This window comes from Pteropus medius, unplaced genomic scaffold (assembly GCF_902729225.1).
Source record: "Pteropus medius unplaced genomic scaffold, Ma_sr-lr_union100, whole genome shotgun sequence".
Taxonomy (NCBI): domain Eukaryota; kingdom Metazoa; phylum Chordata; class Mammalia; order Chiroptera; family Pteropodidae; genus Pteropus; species Pteropus medius.
In genome coordinates this window covers 12,016,059-12,034,124 of record NW_024353517.1, presented here as the reverse complement: position 1 = coordinate 12,034,124, position 18,066 = coordinate 12,016,059, and the positions used below count along the sequence as shown (strand labels likewise).

General features: G+C 38.1%; 1 protein-coding gene across 5 annotated transcripts in view; it reads right to left on the bottom strand.

The window, feature by feature from the left end:
• The window catches only part of PCYT1A (phosphate cytidylyltransferase 1A, choline), a 42,646-nt gene extending 25,688 nt beyond the window's left edge, over window positions 1-16,958 (bottom strand). For 2 of the 5 annotated variants that reach the window (XR_005650285.1, XM_039850841.1), the window contains exon 1: window positions 16,808-16,958. The gene's annotated coding sequence lies outside the window, so the exon portion shown is untranslated. Of the gene's footprint in view, window positions 1-16,031; window positions 16,169-16,719 lie in introns of those variants that run through there. The other 3 variants (XM_039850843.1, XM_039850842.1, XM_039850844.1) reach the window with 3 other exon arrangements.
• Window positions 16,959-18,066: the final 1,108 nt, after the last annotated feature.

Sequence of the window (18,066 nt, the reverse complement as noted above, 5' to 3'; positions counted from 1 at the left end):
AAGTACTATAAATAATTTTTAAAGTAAAAACTATTTTCTCAAGAAGGCTTCAATCAGGTGAGGAAACCACATGTTTGGGATATGCAAATGCTCCTTAGGATTCTACGACACTTGGGGGAAAATTTGTTGAGGAACAGGATATTTACACAATTTCAAATTGCTTATTAATTACAAAGGGAAAAGAGTTACCTTTCTAAGTGAAAAAAATCTCTTATCCAAGTGATCAAAATGGATTAACATCACCAATAATAACTTCTGAAATGAAGAACTAAGGACACATTACCTGCCCCAAAATGCATAACCTACATGGATTTATGAGGAACAAGCACAAGCAAACGAACCTTAATTAAAGAGCACTCTACAAAACAATAAGCTTGTATTCTTCAAAAAATGTCATTCATGAAGAATAACAAAAGGCTGAAGGACTATTGCACATTAAAAGAAACCAAAGGAATGACAACTGAATGTAATACAAAATTCTAGATTGAGGGAGAAATCGTTATAAAAATAGTTATGAGGACAATCAGTAAAAGTTGAATATGGATGGTGTACTAGATAATAATACCTATCAATGTTAAGATTCCCAAATTTGATAGTTACACTGTGTTATGTAAAAGACTGTCCTTGTTCTTAGGAGATAAATGCTGAAAAATCTAGGGATAAAAGGGTCATGATCTCTGCAACTTACTCTCAGTGCAAAAAAAAAAAAAGGCACATGTTACATAAAAAAAGGTAAAGCAAATATGGAAAATATTATCAATGTGTGATTCTAGGTGGGACATAAAGGAATTCATTTTAACATTCTTATAACTTTTATATAGGCTTTACCTTTTTTGATCAAAATAAAAGTTTAATTTTTAAAATGCTTTGTAACAATTTCTACACAGATAGGCCCTCATATAAGATTGTCTTTTGGGGTCTCTGATTCCCTTGCCTTCCTCTTTGAATCAGTATACATGATACATATTCTAAGAAGTATGTTTAGTAATCTAAATGTCTTTCATGGAAGATAATAAACAGCAACAGTCATAACAATGGCTATGTTTTTTGAACACTTAATGTGCTAGACAAATTATATACATCATTTTCACTGAACCTATGTAACCTGAGAAGCAGGTATCCTTATCCCCAATTTACAAATGAGAAAACCAAGGATTAGGGAAGTTAAGCAACCTAAAAGATCACATAGCTAGTTAGTGGGAGAGCCAGGATTTAAATTCAGACTTGTCTAATTCCAAAGTCCTTACCACTATATTCTGCTGTCTCCCAGAAACCCCAAACTTTTAAAAAGAAGCTCATCATCAGCTGTCTCATCATGTTGCTTTCTTCTATTGAGAACATTCTATCTACAGCATGGGTCCCTTATGCTTTTGCACACTTAAGTCAGACCAGCCTAACTCAACAGTGGAATAAAGATCAGTTATCTAAAGGTAAACAAGGTCCCAGTACCAATCAAATAGAACTGACGTGGCCACTGGCCTGATTCAGAGGCTGCCTGATTAGTCAGCTATACAGATTTGCAGATCTTTCCTACTGGATAGTTTTGCTAGGATTTCCTAACAAGCATTCAATTTAAGCAATAAAGAATTTTTTAATCTCTACTCCTCCCTCTTCTGACATTACAAATAAGTGGTATTTTAAAGGCACCCATACTTTTCATTCATGATACAAAGCAGTTTTAAGTGTCATAAATCAAGGGGATAAGTGCCATGTCACATTTTTACCAGTTATTTTCCATAACTGCAAGTTAAAATTCCTTAATCTTTAATAGAAAAATACTTAACACGTCCAAAGACATGTTTACAGGAACTTCTCAGAAGTCATTGCTGTGTTTGGGGGGAGGGGATAATTGTATGCTATATTTTTATAGATTACTAAAATATAATTGACAAACAATAAACGATACATACTTAAACTATATAATTTAATGAGTGTTAACATAGCTATATATTCCTGTGAGATCATCAAAATTAAGATAATGAACATATCTATCACTCTCAAGTTTTCTCATGCCACTTTGTAATTCATCTGTCCCCCCCACTCCAAATTTGCTTTGCTTTTTTATTTTTGTATATAGTGGTAAAATACACACAACATAAAATTTGCTTTACTTTTTAACTTTCTGAAGTACTGAACCATCTCATCATATGATTCAACTTAACCAGCCAAACAGATGGTGGATATCATTATAATAGAAAAAAGCAAAGGCTCTCCTTCAAAGACTTAAAATACTGCCAGTGTGGTTTTAAAGATATTCTAAAGCCAAATTAATATCTGGAGTCACTAGATCTTGTGACATTGGATCTATTCCATCAGATTAAAAAATCATACAAAAAAATATAAAATATCACAAGGAGAACTCAAGGCAAGAGAAAGGAGTTGTCTGACTAGCTATTTAAAGCTAAAGGAAAACTCACAAACATAGGAAGAATCAAGACAATCATATTACTAACACATTATAAAGGCCTTTGGTAAATAATAGTAATACTAATATATTTTACCTGTATTTCAGTTGAGTATATACATTCTTCAACAAAAATCTCTCCATTGGCCTCATATAAACACCTCTAATTAAATGTTTATGGCAGTATTACTCAATATTTTTTATCTATGCTCTATTTTGAGAAATGTAAAAATCTTTTACATCACTCTGTCAGCATAGAGGTCAGGCGCTAAAATCAGATTACCCAAGTATGAATCCCATTTCTACCACTTACTAACTTGGACAAATTCCTTAATCTCTCTAACCCTTAGTTGCAACATCTAACAAATGAAGTTTAAATGGAATAATCCATGTAAAAGCCTTAGCTTGGTGCTTGACATACAATAAGCGCTTATAAATATTAGCTACTATTATTATTTAGTAGTAGTAGCTGTAATCGTCTGCCTTAAAGCCTGTCTTCTGTGTATCCCCTATATCCAAAAAGATTTTGTTGTTTTTCCTCCATGAATACTGTTATAAAAAGTATACTCTTAATGTAACAGTATTATAAAATATGAAGTATGCTACATCTCCCTATTCCTATTCAGAATCCATTTAAGAATCACTGTTGTAGCAAGAACTCTTCAAGAGTCTGATGTTAAACTACAACAAAGAAAGAAATATTATTACTACTACTACTGGTAACAGTGAGCATTTACATAACACCAGTATGCTTGAACACTTTAAAAATATTAAAACTTTCAATATTCACAACGCTTTGACAAAAGTATTTTATTTTTATCACTGTTTTACAGATGTGGAAACTGAGGCACAGAAGATAAAGTCACACCACAGCTAGTAAGTGGTGAAGCTAGAAATCAAATTAAAAAAAGAAATTCTGTCAGCCTGGCTATAGACTACATACCTTAACTATAATAGTATATGATATAATAAAAGAAGGTACCTGTTAATTATTTCTAAATATTTGAATGCCTGTCATGTTGGATAGAGTAGACACTTATTCTGTGACGGTTCAAACAATAGAACATGGATAGCTGGTTGGAAACAGCAGAGACACAGATTTTAACTAAATATAATAAAAAATCTTTCCAAGAAAGAGTTATCTGAAAAGAGACTGGGTAATCTCAGGAGACATTTCATTTTGACAAACCAGAATATTCAAGCAGAGGTTGTATAGAAATATATTTATTTGTTCTGTTGGTCATAATCCTGTTAAAATTCATCTTAGTTGATCTTTTTGTTCCAATCTGTTTAAAAATTTTTCAAATTTTGACCACCATCTATCATATTAGCTTTTATCACAATTGTATATAACAAACTTTAAAGGCATGGTTTTTACGCCTCTATCCAAGTCACTGCTGAAAGTATTGATCAGGAGAGATACATGTCACCATACACAAATGTGACATTTCACTAGAACCCTCTCTCCTCATTGAGATCTACTCTTAATACACTCTAGGTTAGTACAATGAACACTAGATCTTAGCCATAAGGCTGAGAAGCGATGTTAGTAAACTGTAAAACAGTAAAATTTATCTTTAGAAAATGGAATAGAGGAGATTTTAAGATTTCTTAAAGATTTAGGGTATTCAATCCTATGTAAACTTGTTTTACTGTACCATCGTCATACTACCCACATTTCTCTATCACAGTCCCAAAGATGATTATGATAATAATTATAGCTATACTTACAGAATACTTCCTATGTGCCAGGAAGTTATAAACCTTTTGCATTTATTAAATAACTTTATCCTCACACAATCCCGTGAGATAGGTAATACTATTATCCCTATTTTGCCAGTGAGGAAATTGAGGAACAAGTATGTTAAAAACTTGCCTGAAGTTACACACCTAGGACAGGGTAAAAGCAGGATTCGAACCTAGGCATTCTGGCTCTGGGGTCTGTGTGCTTAGCAACATTATGTCGCCTAGTAATAAAATGATCACACACAAATTTAATCAAAGTCACTTACTGAACTCTGGTACTATTTAATTTCATCTTTCGTAAAGACTGAGCTCCCTTCCCACTGGGCATATCACTGGTAGACTTACTCAGGAATTCTAGGAGCTTGTTTTGGTTTGGGCCAGAGTAAAAGAGTAGAAAGAGGTCACTAGACCAGGAATCATATAATATAAACTGAGGGTTAATTCTAGCTCCAATATCTTAACTCTAGGTTAAGGTAAGTCCCTTGACTCTAAGAGTTTCCTCATGTGATCAAGGAAGGTTTTAATAAAATGTACTTAATTTCTAAGCCATGGTAAAGTTCAAATGAGAAATTAGACTATAAACTCGCTAATTTAGTAGATATTTGTTGTTTGTCTTCCCGCTGTTCAATCTTCTTGTTCTGAAAGGAGCCTATTTTCATTTGGAGACTCCCTCTCATTTGGTCTATGTGACATTCACCCTCAGCCCTACCATCAGACGGCATGTGCCAAACCTAAACCAATCAGCACATCACTGTCCCCTGGCCTCAGACTGGGGGATGAGGGTAGAGGGTGGGGCAGTGACAGGTGATTTGAGTTAGTCCAATCAGAATGAATTCAGGACTGACAAGATGAGAATTCTTGGACAAAGAATATCAATTCTTTCCTTGTGCATTTGAACGTGGAGACATGGCTCTAGGAACAATCCCATGACAACGTTGTGGCAACCTATAACCAGGAAGAGAGCTTTTTTTGAAATAATCAACAGAGAGAAAGCAAAGCTGTTAACAGACTTCAGATCCTGAACCAACTGTGTCAACCATTACATTCCCCTTTTTGCTTAAGTCAGTTAAGCTGTGGTTCCTTACCACTTGGAACCACAAAAATCATAACTGACGCACCCAATACTTAGCAAGGATCCCTAGCACACAGTAGGAGCTCAATAATTATCTGAATAAATGTAGTAAGTATAGAAAACAGCTTTGAATTTTTGAAAAGCACTACATTATTATTACATTTTTTGATTTGATGGAAAGGGGTCAAGTACTTGTCAACTTATGTGTCTCAAAATTGGCACAACAAAAACTCCCATCCTGTCCAAAGTATTTTTCCTTATCTGCATACACTATTCCTTATCTGCTTACATACAGTTCTACTTTCTAAAGATGACTTTGGTGCCTTATATGTCATATTATACTTTAAAGTGAACATTACACATAAGTTTTAAATTGAAGTCTTAAGATCTTTTGAATTTAGAACACACCTAATACTTTTTGGTTTTTAACATAAAACATTATATCTTATCCACTTTCTTAGGAGATGGAAAACACCAAGGTCACAGACATTCCATAACAATAACCCTAAAAGAATTTAGAAATTATAGAGATTAACCTCACACATTTTCTCTAGAACAAGGGTCCCCAATCCCTGGGGCGCAGACTGGTACCAGTCAGTAGCCTGTTAGGAACCGGGCCACACAGCAGGAGATGAGCGGCAGCGAGCGAGCAAAGCTTCATCTGTATTTGTAGCTGCTCCCCTTTGCAGCCGCTCCCCAGCGCTAGTATCACCTCCTCAGCTCAACCTCAGATCATCAGGCATTAGCTTCTCATAGGGGCACCAGTTCCTAATGCCAAAAAGGTTGGGGACAGCTGCTCTAGAACTACTACTAATTTTAAAACTTTGACTTTATAGGTCTCTCGAATTGTTTCATTTTTCACTGGCTCTCTTAGACCATCCCCATGTTCCCTCACATCTTACTTATGTACCACAAAGCAAATGTAATAATTTAATAATTAACACCTAAAATAATGTTAAAATTACCCCCCAGTTTTCCTATGCTGGAACATATCAACTTTGCTGCTGAGAAAAGGTATATGGGAGGATGAGGGCATACTGAGGATAGTAAATACATGTTGGCTTTTTTCCTGAAATTTAGCTGTACCTAAAACCACACCACCTTTACAACATTAACAATTGCCCAATAACCACTGAACACCTCCAAGTATTGATCCAATGAGGATCAATACTTCCCAAACTCTCCATTTATGATAACTGCACCTTTGTAATCAATCAACACCATTCAAGTAAAGGTGCAGTAATGGCCCTGAAAATGGAGGTGGCTTTAAATGTCTACATTTAAGAGGAAAGAAAAAATACACACACACAGGCTGGCTTAAAATTAGTTTGTCCAGCAGGTGATGGGGTTGGCAAAAGATGGCACCTCTTCAAAGTCAGTAGAAAATCAAAATGGGGATGAAGAGTGGGTAATTGCCTAATATTTTGTAGATGGATCCCGGCTTCCAGCCATAATGCCCACATTAATTAAACTGAGATGAGCCAAAATGAAAATAGTTGAGAAATAGAATACAGAGCCTACCTCATGAGTCCATTAGGTAGGCCAAAACTTCCTGTTTCCTTAGTGGTTTATCTTCCAAAATTTTTTTTGTCAAAATTAGACAAATTTTGCCACCCTGAACAAGACCAATCCCGTCTGATTGCTTTTTTTAGCAAAAGAGACAATGGGAGCTGACAGTCAGAATGCAGCATCTGTAAGGCCTGATCTTCCCAATACTGCTACCTATTCAGTCCTTAGTCAGTCACTTCATCTTAGTCACTTAAACTTCCCATTCGAGTACAGATTCTAAATATGGACATAACTGCCCACAGCATCAACAACCACCTGCCTATTAAGTGTATTAATGTCTCCAAACTACTTTCAAGATACAGAATGTAGTACTGTGCCTGTGATTTTTACTCAGATTCACAAAATCTGGCTCCACTTCTGCTGACTCACCTTCCAATACACACTGCTTGCTTTGTTCTTTCAATGTTCTAACAGATGCCTACTTGGATGCAACAATTTTGCTACTAAGGAAGTACAGAGAATAAGTGGAAATGTGCATGAGGGAGGAGGAGGGAGAAGATACTGAGAATAAATACAGTCAAATATTTTTCCAATATGAATGTCCTGAAGGACACAAAATCTGGGCACTGGCATATACATCCTTGTGTTTTAAATACTACAGGCTCTTACAAGAGCTGTTTTAGGGACTCCCACCCAATCCTCTCTATTCTACTTTCTTGTCAAAAGATCTAGTAAGCACCCCAGGATGAAAGAGTTGGACTCTGCTTCTTAAGCTATGCAACAATCTAAATAGTTTCAAAATTCTAATTCAAATTTGGCTTAGTACTACGGCCATGCCACCCTGAACAAGACCAATCCCGTCTGATTGCGGAAGCTAAGCAGGGTCAGGCCTGGTTAGTACTTGGATGGCAGACCACCTAGAAAGACCAGGTACTGTAGGTGTAAAAAACAAACAAACAAACAAACAAACAAAGAGATTGTAAACCGACAGGTCTTTGCAATCTGTGAGGTCAACCAAGGGTTGCCTCACCTAAAAAAAAATTAAATAAATAAATAGATAAATAAACAAATAACAAATCTGGCTGAGTACTACAGGGAACTACCTGCAAAAAGAGGAGACATAAATTTTTCCTTAGCATTCTATTCCTGCTTCCCCTATCTCTGGGCCTACGTTATTATCTTCCTCAGTAATACCCTATGCTCAGTAATTTTCTACTAGCATATCAATGCTCAGTTCCAAAGCTGAGTAAGCATATTTCATATTCGGGATCTGTACGTGCTTCTATCATCATAAAGCTTAATAAATTGGTGCTCTAAGAGACCAATTTCTGTGAACACCTACGTTAAAGTGCAGCCAACACTCTTGGCATTAATCATGTCATCTGCTGTATATTCAGGCCCTTCTACAGATAACAGTGTAATCACAACATCCCTTGCGTAAAGCCTTTGAAGCCCGAAGCTTGAGAGAGGCTAAGTCTAATACATAATGGGGAAGAGGGACTGGATTCAAGAACCATCAGACATCCTAGATCAGAGGTCAGCAAACTACAGCTCGCAGGCCAAAAATGGCCCACTGCCCATTTCTGTGATTCAAGTTTGATTGGAATACAGCCACCCTCATTCCTTGATGTACTGTCTATGACTGCTTTTGGGATACAACTGCAGAGTTGAGTAGTTGCAATGGAAACCATATGACCTGCAAAGCCTAATATCTATTACCTGGCCCTTTAGGAAAAGATTGCCATCTCCTATCCTAGATGAAGACAGGACCAGGTTTATTAATAATTTGGTAGCAAATTCTACCTAGATTGTGTAAACAGTTCTAAGTGAAAGACAGTGCTAGGAATAGGATTATTTCAAGAAATTGTACCATAACTTCCTGATACAGGATTATTTCAGTTTATGTCACTAATCTTATGTCATCACATTGTATAGAATAAGTCGAAAGAATTCCTGATTTGGGAAATTCCAAATGTAAAGGTAAATTTCACAAATTACTTGCACTGACAGATTACTTTTAAAGAAGAGTTCAATGTTACTCCTCAATATTTGAGGCCAGTAAATTGCTACATCTTAGATCTTAAGATCTTAGCTTTGAACTTGACCTCTTCCCTCTAATTTCTTCAGAAAAACCCTTATTCAACAAACACTGAGTGGGCACATACCCTGTGTCAGACCCTAGGTTAGCCCTGAAACCAAATAAAACTTATACTTGTGCCTGGTCACACAGTAGGATATTTTAGGAAAGAGATTATCCTAAAAACCATAATGGACACTTGTAATAGTTCTTACAGCTAAATGATTTTGCTCTGCCACTATTCTACTAGAAGATTCAGTGAGTAAATCCTGAGTTTAGATTGTGCTCCTCCTAGAGTGGGTTGTGGAACTTACATGTCTAAGGCAAAGTCTATGATAGATTCAGGGAGTCTGAAATTTGGACAAAATATTATATGTTCATTTTTACTAACCTCTGGTAAATTCACCACTTCCTTTAACAATGAACATAAGTGACAACAGTAATAGTATATTTAGTAGAGTAATACTTTGTCATCAACAGAAAGCATAGATGTTTTCATACTATATTATACTTGTTACAAATATCTTGTTTAAACACATGATCATTTAAAAATTATTATAAGACTATATATACATGCCTTACTGTTAAATTATACACCTGAAACTTACTGGATTTCGTTAACCAATGTCACCAAAAAGATAAATTAAAAATAAATTTAAAAAATCAAAATAAAAAAATTAAAAAAATTATAACTCGCTGATAGTAAACATTACTATATTAATAAAAAGCACATATAGTGCTATATCACACATTTAAAAGTACTGTGATAACTATATTTCAACATGTTTCCTTTATAATTCAATGTAGTTTATATTTTGCATATAAAAATATTATTCCAGATGGAGAATTTCCAGTCAAGATAGTGGAGTAGATAAACACTGTGTTTGCCTCCTTTCATGACCACACCAAAATTACAACTGCAGAATAATCGTCATTGAAAACTGCCTGAAGTCTATCTGAACAGAAGTCCTACAACTAAGGCTATACAGAAGGCGCCATCTTAAGACTAGCAAAAGGGGTGGAGACATGGAACAAGCTGTCTGACATTTATCTGTAGCAGTTGAAAACTGGAATATCTGGGCTGTGGGGGTCCCCTCAGAGGAGCGAGGGGTCCCAGCTTCATGCCAAGCTCCCCAGCCCGGGATTCCAGTGGCAGGAAGAGGAGTCGTCAGAAAATCCAGATGTGAAAATCAGTAGAGATTGTGGCTGAGTGGGGCAGAGGGCTATGGAGGTTCCAGGAGTTCCTCTTGGACAGCCTGCACATGGACTTGCTCGCTGACAGACTCACTCTCTCTAGGTTCCAGCACTAGGGCAGAGAGGCTCAATGGGCCAGGGACATATGGGGAGGAATTGAATTATCTGGCTTCAGGGCAAGGCCTGGAGGGGCAGCTTCCTCCCAGATAGAAGTGCTGGCAAAAGCCACTGTTCCTTTGTTGATCACTCCCTGTTCCCATTATGCAGACCCAGGCAGGCGCCCTATCTGAGTCTCCATCAACCTGGCTAACACTGGTCACCCTGCCCTGGTGATTCCGAGATCCCTCCCCACCCAACTTCCAGGCTCACCCAAGCCACTGCCAGTGGCTTGTCCATTCAAATGGCCTGTCTTGGCTCATGCTGTGGACTTTTCTGAAATCTCTCAAAGGTTCACAAAACCCAAACAAGCAGCATTTGGCCTCAGCATGCCCCATATCTCTTGCTGAGTGAGTAGCTTCCAGCCTGGCACTAGAAGGAAACAGCCTCAGTTCTTGGCCTGGCTTCTTGAGACACGTCCAAACACAGCATGGGTGGTGGCCATCTGCAGATTGCTTGGTGGTTCCTGTCAGGTGGCCTTGGGCAGTACACAGGCTGAGGCTGAACTTGGCCTGTGGTGGAGCCCCTCCCAGGAGTCCCCAGAGCCAGCATACCCTGTGGCCATCTTGGACTGAGCTGGATTATCTCCCGGAGCCACATCTGAGGACCACACAAAGGCAGACTGGGCAGGCACCAGAGCCCTGCTAAAGTGAATCCTGCTCCATAGGGTCAGCCCCTGCACAACAGTTACTCCACTGTCTTCACCAGCCAGTCCTCACAACCAATCAGCCCGAGGGTTAATCTCTCCCATTGACGTGCAAACAGCAACCAAGGTTCCCGGAGGACACACCTGGAGCACGTGGCTCAGATGACCAGGGAAGATTGCAACTCTGGGCCCCACAGGACACCTACTATATAAGGCTACTCTACTAAGACCAGGAGACAAAGCAGCCCTACTTAACACATAGAAACAAACGCAGGGAGGTAGCCAAAATGGGGAGACAAAGAAACATGTCCCAAGTGAAAGAACAGAACAAAGCTCCAGAAAAGAACTAAATAAAATGGAGACAGCAATTTACCAGATGAAAAGCTCAAAATACTTGTTATAAGAATGCTCAACAAACTTAGGGGAAGAATAGATGAGTCAGTGAGAATTTAACAAAGAGACAGAAAACACAAAAATGTAGATAAAAAACATAAAAAAAGAACCAGTCAGAAACTAAGAATATCTTAGGAGGAATCAACAGATTAGATGAAGCAGAGGCTCGAATCAGCAATTTAGAAGATACGTTAATAGAAAACACCTAATCAGAACAGCAGCAAGAAAAAAGAATCCAAAAAATGAGGATAGTTTAAGGGGCCTCTGAGACAACATTAAGCATATCAGCATTCACATCACAGAGACCAGAAGGATAAGAATGAGAGCAAGGAATTGAAAATCTATTTGAAGAAATAATGACAAAAATCTTCCCTATTCTGGCAAAGGATAGACATAGAAGCCCAGGAAGCACAGAAAATCCCAAAGAAGATGAACCCAAAGAAACTCACCCCAAGTCACATCATAATTAAAGTGCCAAAGATTAAAGACAAAGAGATAATTTAAAAAGCAGCAAGAGAAAAGCAGTTAGTTACCTACAAGGGAGCTCCCATAAGACTGTCAGCTGCTTTCTCAACAGAAACTTTGCAGGTTGGAAGGGACTGGCATGAAATAATTCAAAGTAATGAAAAGCAAGGACCTACAACTAAGGTTACTCTGGGTAGAGCTATCATTTAGAATCTAAGGACAGATCAAGAGCTTTCCATACAAGAAAAAGCTAAAGGAGTTCATCATCACCAAACCAGTATTATATAAAAGTTCAAGGGACTTCTTTAAGAAGAAAGAAAAAAAGATTAAAAATATAAATAAAATGGCAATAACTACATATCTACCAGCAATTATTTTAGATGTAAATGGATTAAATGCTCCAATCAAAAGACAGATTAGCTGAATGGATAAGAAAATAAGACCTTTACATATGATGCCTACAGGAGACTCACTTCAGATGGACAGATGCAGACTAACAGTAAAGAAATGGAAAAAGATAATTCATGAAAATGAAAACAAAAACAAAGAGCTGGGGTAGCAATACTTATACCAGACAAAATAGACTTTAAAACAAAGGCTATAACAAGAGACAAAGAAGGACCCAATAATCCCACTTCTGGGTATTTATCTGAAGATAAATAGCAAACCAAAAACCCAAAACACTACTTCGAAGGGATATGTGAATCCATATGTTCACTGCAGCATTATTTACAATAGTCAAGATATGGAGGCAACCTGGGTGTCTATTAGATGAGTGGATAAAGAGGTGGTACATATACACAATGGAATATTACTCAACCATAAAAAAGAATGAAATCTTGGCACCTGCAACAACATGAATGGACCTAGAGGGTATTGTGCTGAGTAGAGTAGGTCAGAGAGAGACCAATGCCATGATTTCACTTACATGTGGAATCTAAAGAACAAAATAAACAAATAAAACAGAAACTCATAGATATGGTTACCAGACGGGGTGGTTGGGGAGAGAAAAAAGGGAAGAGATTAATAAGAAATACAAATGGGTAGTTACAAAACAGTCATGGTGATGTAAATTATAGCATAAGGAATGTAGTGAATAATATTGTAATAATAATGTATGGTATCAGATGCATACTAGATTTATTTGGGTGATTCTTTAATAAGTTATATAAATGTCTAATCCCTATGTTGTACACCTGAAACTAATATAATTTTACATGCCAACTGTAATTGAAAAAATTATTATTAATAAAATGCAAAATATATATATTATTCCAAAAAGAGAGTCCACAAGGTTTCACCATACTGCCAAAAGAGTTTGTGACTCAAAAAAAGATTAAGATTTCTGCTCTAGGGCCCATAAATAAACAAACAAATATAATCACATCTAAGGTAATTCTCTGTAGATTAAAAAAAAAAACTATCTGCTTTCCGTTAAGTGTCATACACTCATTTTGTTCTCTAGTATAGAGCATAGATCATATGTCACTATTTTTAGTAGCTCTCACTTTAAAAATGGTTTGCAAATAGTTGTGAATGCGATATAACAGCCTAGTGAACCCATTGGTTCCTCTGGCTCATTGGTAGTCATTCTAGTCCAAACATAGAAAGTTTCAAACTAATGTAACTTTCAACTTTCAACAAGTGTTACCAAAAGGAGAAAAGAAGTGGCGCCAGCATCACACACACACACACACACACACACACACACACACACACACAAAAGCTTGCTATATTTCTACCTACTAATCTGATTTTTAAACATAAAATAAAGGCAATTCGATTATTTATATTAATGAGATAATGTACATAAATTAACCTTATACAGTGTCAAACATATATTACAGACTGTTTTTTTTTTCCTTCTGGAGTAGAGCTCTGGCATATATTGCAAAACTGAGTATGTAAAAATGAACATTTCCTGAATTTACTGACTGAATTGTAGAAGGAAGTTAGGATTTAAATTTTGCCACGAACATTCATAAAGCAATTAAGAAAACAAATCATGTGTCCAGGTACTCATTTGACAGGAGTATTGTGAAAAACGAAGTCTAGGACTGGAAACAGATTAAGCTTAAGAAAGAAGAGGCGCTGACTGGAAACAGAGAAGTTTAAGCTTAGGAAAGAAGAGGCGCTGGAAGTCATCCTCTGAACAGATAAGCAGAAGGATGGAACCCAGAGCCTCAATCACATTCTTTCCCTCCTAAGTCATATTGTTTTTCTAATGTGATTGATGTGGTAATAACATAAAAGATCTAGAAGCAGCCACAATTTTGAACAAAAAAGAATTCTCACAATTCAATGCTCTGAGTTTACAGTTTCTCTAATTGAAAAAAAATCTATCAAAAATCATGACTAATAGAAAAATTTATTCTTTCCAATTTATTTTAGGTAACGCAAATGTTGGTATGAGAAAGACTTATTTCTGTTTGGTTCAGAAGGGAGAATTAGCTCTAGTAGTAGAAAAGCCAGATATCTGACTTCAGATCAGAGTTATGCAATAACAATAGCAAGTGATTATGCTTTTTCTATAAATATTTCATATATTAATTTTCATCAGCATTTAGAACATGGAAAAGTTATTCAACTCCCTCAGGGAATCATGTCTAACCTAGAGCTTAGACAGCTCCACAGAAGAATCATGTAGTTTACATACTCCATGAGATTGTATACAAAATTTGGTGAATATACATACATTTCAGATTATTAAAGGGCTGTTTACCCAGAAGTACAGTTACCTCTGCCACAATTAGAAAATCTAAAACAAGAGAAAGCAGTAATTCTCCATAGTCACAGAGTGAGTCAGTATTAACATCAGATAAAGCAACCTAGAACTTCTGAATCCAAGGCTCTAGCGACTAGATCATTCTCCTTAAGGGATCAAATATCCAGAAAGGAGGTCCCTAAGAAAAATAAAACCTCACCTGTTTATGGGAGGAGAAAGCATAGGTTGAGGAAGGAATAAAGTTTATTCTTTATCAATCAGGCCATTATACTGGTTTTTGGAGGTGGTTTGCAAAGCAGGGTAGGTCAAAAAGAACCATTTCATTCAGCAAACACAAAAGACCCCAGAGGCAGTGCTGCAGTCCCCAGACTAAATGTCTTCTCTTCTATGGTTGGTTACATTGAAGCATATATTTTGTTCTAGAAAAAAATTCTTCAGTATTTCCTTTTAGTTATGTAGAATGTAAACCAAGTAAACATCTAATGTTCTAGAAAACAAGGCGTAACTAGCCATTTTTAAGCTAAACAAAGTCTATCCCTCACCATTCCCATTCAAGAATCTTTCTGAACTCTCTTCTCACAAAGTGTATATGTGTATAGGAGGTGGTGGGTAACTAACTATTAGGTTAACAGATACAGTGTCTGATAAGTTAAAATTACCTCAAGCTTCTTCCATTACATATTTAAAAAAAAAACATTGTATGGCACAATCAGTAGCATCTTCTACAAAGGGCTGTTAAGGAGGAGGAGGTAATGAAACCACTTCAGTTCATTACATCTGCATCACTAATAGCCCTCATGAAAAGGAATCAGAAGAAGATAAAACCAGCAGGGAAAACATCATATGAATTACCCACAGCATAGTATCATTCCCAGTACCAGTCTTGCATAAATCACTGATCTGAATAGCTAAATACATTAAAGCCTCTCCCATGTGGCATTCCAGTCATCATTGTTGACCTCCCCAGAGTCATCTTTTCTTCTCCATGATGGTCATCATGTTTACCACTGATTACTGCACCAAAATCCATTCTCAGCTAATATCTTTTTACTAGCAATTCTCTGTACTTGTATAATCATTAAATATCGAGATAAAAAAACCCTGAAAGGCATATCTTCCAACTCCCATTTTATTTTTGGCAGAATGTTTTCTGTCTCTATCTTCTGTTCCCTTCCTAAGCCTTGTTTCTACCCTCCCTAAAGCTTCCCCTTCCTCAATGTCTGTTCCTAGCAGTTTTTCCTATCATAAACCCTCATATCTTCACTGCCTCTATACATAGCACTGTTCCTTTTTCAATATATAAGTTCTGCTTCTCCCAAATGAGATCCTCAGTTTTAGGCCTCGATCATAACTATTTCCCTCAATTATATTTGTGAAGCTATCTCCAGTTAAGTCTATCTGACAGAGCCTGTGCCTCAGCCATAGATCCAGTCCTCTCAATTGCATCTTTGTACTTCCAAAAATTTCCCTAATCATAGAATCATAGCACTTTACACTTGAAAAAAAAATCAGAAATAATCTGGTCCAATGTTTTCAAACTTTTTTACTACATTTTACTTTATGTATTTTAAGATATATGAAATCCATTTTACATAATAATCTCATACACACATAACTGAAACAAGTTCCCAAAACAATACTTACCCTTGCTATGTGAACACACTGAAAATTTACATTCTACTGCATTTTTAAAAAAAACTCTGGTGCCATCGGCTAAATGGATTTCACAACCCAAGAACGGGATGGAGCCCATAGTTTAGGTAACATTAATGTAGCCCAAACTTCCCATTCACTGAGGAAGAAACTGTAGATTAGTGGTAAGTTTCTCAGCCACAAGAAGTTTGTCCATAAAATTAAACCCAGGTCTGTATAGTAAGTCCTAAAGACTTTCTCTGCCCAGTCACAGCCACTCAATCACACCCCGTGCCCAAACGACCCTACAGTACCATGTCCACTACACTGGTCCCACACTCTTCTCGAAGTCAGCCCCTCGAAATTATTGCTAGTTAGTGAGAGTTTCTCCACAGCCGTTGCTTCATGTTCCATTAGGTCAGAGTCTCCTCACAGTCACTATCCATAGATCAGAGTCTCTTCTGAGTCACTGGCCTTTGGTCACAGTCCCTTCGCAGTCACTGCCTCATACTTCCTTGGTCATAGTTCCCTAGCAACCTCTACCTCGTGCTCTCCGAAGTCAGAGTCCCTTTGCATTCACTGCTCCTGGGTCCCAAACCCCTCTTAAGCAGCTGCATCTTGGTCACAGTCCCCTCACTGTCACTGCCCACGGGTCACAGTAGCCTCGCAGTCCTCGTCTCACACTCCTTCTGTCACTGACCCACTCTTTCAGTCTCCTCGCGGTCGCAGCCCCACAGTTTCTCCTCTCAAATAGAGCCGCAAGATATGCACGCACACCGGGTCTTCACCTGGAGCTCGCGTTACCCCGACCCCTGTCCGGTCGGATTTCTCCCGGGCGCAGCGTCACGGACAAGGGAAGTTGAGGAGGTTGCGGGGAGACGCCCGGGAAAAGCAGCTGATGGAACAGCAGGCCGGAAGTCCCGCCTACTGGCCGCCCTCTTGTCAATCCGACCACGACTGTTCCCTGAAAACCCCGACCCTTGACACAGTAGTTCCGCCTCTACAGAGCCACGGAGGGACGGAGTGACCGCAGAAACACCAGACAGACCACAAATTTGGCTAAGGGTCGGTCCCCGTGCGGACCTGGAGTATCCGGTGAAGACGCCTTCTCCTAATGGGATGGATGTGAACGGTCACGCGTGCTCCCCAGCAATTCGTCAAGAAGCGTTAACTCCACCACTCCCCTTTTGCCCAGCTTTGAGCTCTGGTCCCCCTCAGGCGGAGCTGTCACTCTTGGTCCTTTTCGTTCCATCCCGAGCACCTGGCGCAGTGCTAGGCAATCATACTGGGGCATCCATAATACAGATGACCATGACACCTTCCGGCAAAGATACACCGTCTGCGACTCCTTCGCCACAGCGCCAACCTTCCCCTTCTGGGTGACGTAAAGAGAATTGAAGTCCGCCAACCAAGTCCAGTGAAGACCCGTAGCTGGCCCCAAACCCTTTCCTGAATATTATGAGCCTGTGCATCTTATTATGAGCCTATACATCTAATTAATATAATGAACCCTGTTATTTCTGACTACGATCAGCTCACCAAAAATGATCCCTCGGAATCAAATGCCAGCGCATTAAGCAAGAGCATGTGGAAGAAAAAGGAATCTATAGAAAGTAACTTCACAGGGAGATCTGACCATAAATTCCTAATTGGGCAGGCTTATCTTTGCCTTAAGCAAGCCCTGTCCATTGTTTCTATGCATCTAGGTTAATAGGCCTTTAAAATCCGACCGCCACCCACAAGACTTTAACAATCCTGTAATTACATCCCTGCCTTGCTTTCTCCCACCTTCATGCAATCTTCCATATGTTCCCTCCTTAAACTCACATGCATAAAAGAAACAGCAAACTGCTGCAAACTGTTATTCTGGGGAACATTCGAGATATTGCTCTTTGGCATATGTCATCAGTTTGGCTCAAATAAATTCTTATAAAAATTCTCTACAAGTGTGGCTGTTTCTTAGGTTGACAAGCAGATCCAAGGGAGTCTACTGGTAGGAAATCACATGGCAGGGTATATGGCGAAGAGAAACATTTTCCTTTGCTAG